General features: G+C 36.9%; 1 pseudogene across 1 annotated transcript; it reads right to left on the bottom strand.

Annotated features, from left to right (window-relative positions):
- On the bottom strand, window positions 1-2,274 carry LOC307052368 (cytoskeleton-associated protein 2-like; annotated as a pseudogene). The gene is made up of 2 exons: window positions 894-2,274; window positions 1-641 (listed from the first exon to the last, which is right to left on the bottom strand). The product of its transcript is annotated as a cytoskeleton-associated protein 2-like (transcript).
- Between the last annotated feature and the right edge of the window lie 2,411 nt (window positions 2,275-4,685).

Genomic DNA, 4,685 nt, shown 5'->3' with positions numbered 1-4,685 from the left:
TCACTTCTCTTCTGTAGTGTCAGTCTCTGAGTACATGTGGCACACAAAGCGTCAGTTTCACTTCTCAACTCTGTTAACTGTTCCAGTGAAGACATACAAGGATAATGGTCTTTTAACGTATCTGGCAATTTAGAAGTCTTCTCTTGAAGACGTCAAGAACGTCTAACAGTTTAACGTCTTTAAACTGCATCTTCTTTTTCACACTTTGCAAGTATGGAGTAGTAGACACATTATATTTAATTAAGCAACCCGCCCTAGTTTCTGTATTGGGGGTTTTAATATCACTGGTTGGATCTTTTGTTTTGTTGTCTTGCTCTTTTTCACAACCTTGAAATACCACATTCCTAGGATGCTTATTTTCTGTTTCTGGTTTTTCTGACCCCAGATTAGCACTTATATCATCAATGGTGGCTTCTTGGATTTGTTCCTTGGTTGCACAAGCCTCCTCAATATTTTCTCCAAATTTAACTTTTTCTTGACTCTTCATTGTCAGAATGTCAACAATTGCATGTCACATCTCTTCAGTAGGCTGAGCTCCTGCCAGAATGGCCTTCTCATAGATTGTGAAAATATTTTCAATAAACTTGTAAGTGGTTCAATATGTGCAAGGCATATCCAATATTTAACAAGGTTTTTGGCATCTGGAATATATATGTGTGTGTGTGTATATATATATATATATATATATTTTTTTTTTTTTTTTTTTTTTTTTTTTTTTTTGCTGTATGTGGGCCTCTCACTATTGTGGCCTCTCCCGTTGTGGAGCATGGGCTCCGGACGTGCAGGCTCAGCGGCCATGGCTCATGGGCCCAGCCGCTCCGTGACATGTGGGATCTTCCCAGACTGGGGCACGAACCCATGTCCCCTGCATCGGCAGGTGGACTCTCAACCACTGCGCCACCAGGGAAGCCCTAGAATATTTTTAATCAGGTCATTCAGTGTAACCAGTACTTCTTCTTTTGGACATCCCTCATTAATCAGGTGTAGGCATTCAGAAAATGTCTTGTTTACTTTTTTAGTAAACAGTCATTGTTCATCTTCTTCTGCCATGGTAGTCCAGAAGGACCCAACTAGTTTTTCATTTTGTGCTTTGGGCTCAGGCTGGGTAACCACTGAGCCCAGAGGCCTTTTCATTACTCTTCCTTTGCCAGCTTTCCACTCACTCAGATGAGCCTTTCTCTCCTCTGCAGTTTCTCTGGGCTGAGTCCATCTCCTATCAATAGCTGCTTTCACCATGGTATGTCTGTGGTGGTCAATGCTTTTTGACTTTTCTATCAGTTTAGTATTAGAAGAAAAAGCAGGTCTGGCTACCATTTCAGTTGTCATGCTTCTTGATAGTGTCTTATTTCTTTTTATGTCCTGAGAAGAACTGGTTTTGATAATAGACGAAAGTGTATTTAACTGTAATAATTCTTTCTCTTGAGGCCCTTTCCGAACTGTAATGCTGGCAGACTGATGCCTTGTTTCATGGCATCCTGGTTATTACTGTGGTGACTGCTAATAGAAGGACGTACAAGTTGACTGCTCTGAGATGTAGTGCTCACAAATTTAGTGGCAGTCGTCATATGTGAGGCTCTATCACTTTTCACTGGTACACTGCTGGCATCTACAGGCTGAGACTTTGTGGCTTTAGAGACAGTAGCTGAAAGTTTCTTCATTGTTGCAGAACTCTCATCTTTGACTTGTAGAGGTTTTCTAAAGGAATTAATCTTAGACTGAACAATTTGGCTATGGTAAGATCCAAGCACAGGTTTCTTGGGCGTTTGGGCATGTTAGCACCTTGCTTTGGTTTTTCTGTAGTCATTTGTTTCTTTTTACTGTTGTTTTTAAGGTGCAATGCTTGGCTTAACATATGTTGACTTTGGGGGTCATCTTTAATTGGTAACAACGGCAGAGTTTGATTATTATCCTCAAAATTAGGTGTACCAATTGCTGTAGTTAAATTGGTTAATTCATTAGAAGGTTTTAAAGGAATACAGTTTTTTTCCATTGTTATATTATTCTTGATCCCTGTAAGTCTACCGACATTCTTTTTATCAACCATTTTTGCCTTAAGTTTCAGAACTTTTGTCTCTTCTTCGATCTGGCCTTCAGATGTCTTCACTCTTTGGTCTCTACCACTGGATAATATCTGATTTTCCTGTTTGTATGCAAAAAGTTTTTCTTTTTAACAGATGCTCCTTGAGTTTTTGTCTTCTTTGCTCTCTGAATGCAGACTGGGCCCTCTGACTCGGGGGGCAGCTGCAGGTCCTGGGGCACGGCTGGGGTGCTCATCGCAGCTCTAGGCGGGGGGGGGGACGTGTCTCCAGCTCGACCGCCGCAGACTCCCTCAAGCCAGCGCGGCTGCACACTGCCCATATTGTATCTTCTAACTTGCTTTTTTTCTCCCACCATTCTGAGATTCATCCAATTTGATGTTAAGGCATGATTTATTTATATCAATACTGTATATTGTTGTAGCATATGACTATACCACAAGGTATTTATCCATTCTCCAGCTGATATTTTTATGTGGAGTAAATACTACAAATGATCTCATTCTATGTCTATGTCCCATATCCTCTGACCTGATAATGAACTTGATACAAAAATTATATGATCATCTTAATAGATCCAGGGAAAGCATTTGACAAAATTCAACATCCAGTCACAATAAAAACTCTTAACAAGTTAGGCATAGAAGGGACATATCTTAACATGATAAAAGCTGTCTGTAACAAGCCCACAGTTAATGTCATACTCAGTGGTGAAAGGTTGAAAACTTTTTCCCTAAGGTAGGGAAACCACTCTCACCACTCTTATTCAACATAATATTGGAAGTCCTAGCTAAAGCAATCAGGCAAGAAAAAAATAAAAAATAATAGCATCAGAATTGGAAAGGAAGAAATAGAATTGTCTCTATTTGCAGATGGCATGATTTTATAGATAAAAAATCCTAAAGACTCAACCAAAAAACTGTTAGATCTAATCAATGAATTCAGTGGATTTTCAGGATACAAAATAACATACAAAAATCAGTAGCATTTCTATACACAAACAACAAAAAGACAATTTTTTCAATAAATGTTGCTGGGATAATTGGATACTCATATATAAAAGAGTGAAACTGGACCCATATCTTACACCACTCACAAAAATTAACTTGAAATGGATTAAAGACTTTAATGTAAGACCTGAAGCCATAAAACTTTTAGAAGAAAATATAGGAGTAAAGCTCATTGACATGGGTCTTCACAGTATGTTTTTGAATGTGATACTTAAAGCATAAGCAACAAAATCAAAAATAAACAAGTGAGACTGCATCAAACTGGAAAGCTTCTGCACAGGAAATCATCAACAAAGTGAAAAGACAACCTATGGAATGGGAAAAAAAATATATGTAAACCATATATCTGATTAGAGAATAATACCCCAAATATATAAAGAACTCATACAAATCAGTAGCAAATAAACCAAACAATTAAAAAATGGGCAAAGAACCTGAATAGACATTTCTCCAAAGAAGATATAAGAAAGGCCAACAGGCACGTGGAAAAATGCACAACATTACTAGTAAGTAAGGAAATGCATATTAAAACCACAATAGGGCATCACCTCACACTTCTTAGAATGGCCATCATAAAAAAGAAAAGAGATAACAAGTGCTGGTATGGATGAGGAGAAAAGGGTTTGGTGGGATTGTAGATTGGTATAGCCACTGCAAAACAATATGGATGATCCTCAAAAAATTAAAAATAGAATTGTCATATTATCCAGCAATTCCACTTCTGAGAATATATATGAAGAAAATAAAAACTCTAACTCAAAAGATATCTTTCCTCCCATATTCATAGCAGCATTATTTACAATAGCCAAGAGATGGAAACAACCTAAGGTGTACATCTATAGATAAAATGAATAAAGAAGTTTGCATTTCTCTAATAATTAGTGACATTGAGCATCTTTTCATGTGCCTGTTGGCCATCTGTATGTCTTCTTTGTCTATTTAGGTCTTCTGCCAATTTTTTGATTTTTTAAAAATTTTATTAAGCTGTATGAACTGTTTGTATATTTTGAAAATTAATCCCTTATCAGTAGCATCATTTGCAAATACTTTCTCCCATTCTGTGGGTTGTCTTTTTGTTTTGTTTATGGTTTCCTTTGTTGTGGAAAAGCTTTTAAGTTTAATTTGGTCCCATTTGTTTATTTTTGTTTTTGTTTCCATTACTCTAGGAGAGGGATCCAAAAAATTATTGCTGTGATTTATGTCAAAGAGTGTTCTGTGTTTTCCTCTAGGAGTTTTATAGTATCTGGTCTTTCATTTAGGGCTTTAATCCATTTTGAGTTTATTTTTGTGTATGGTGTCAGGGAGTGTTCTAATTTCATTCTTTTACATATAGCTGTACAGTTTTCCCAGCACCACTTATTGAAGAGACTATCTTTTCTCCATTGTATATTCTTGCCTCTTTTTTCATCGATTAATTGACCATAAGTTCATGGTTTTATTTCTGGGCTTTCTATCCTGGTCCATTGATTTATATGTCTCTTTTTGTGCCAGTACCATACTGTTTTGATGATTGTAGTTTTATAGTATAGTCTGAAGCTAGGGTGCCTGACTCCTCCAGCTCCATTTTTCTTTCTCAAGATTGCTTTGGCTATTCAGGTTCTTTTGTGTTTCCATACAAATTTTTAAATTATTTTTTCTA

This window comes from Hyperoodon ampullatus (genome assembly GCF_949752795.1).
Source record: "Hyperoodon ampullatus genome assembly, chromosome: 4".
In the NCBI taxonomy this organism is placed as follows: Eukaryota; Metazoa; Chordata; class Mammalia; order Artiodactyla; family Ziphiidae; genus Hyperoodon; species Hyperoodon ampullatus.
This window is presented reverse-complemented; position numbering and strand designations above follow the sequence as displayed.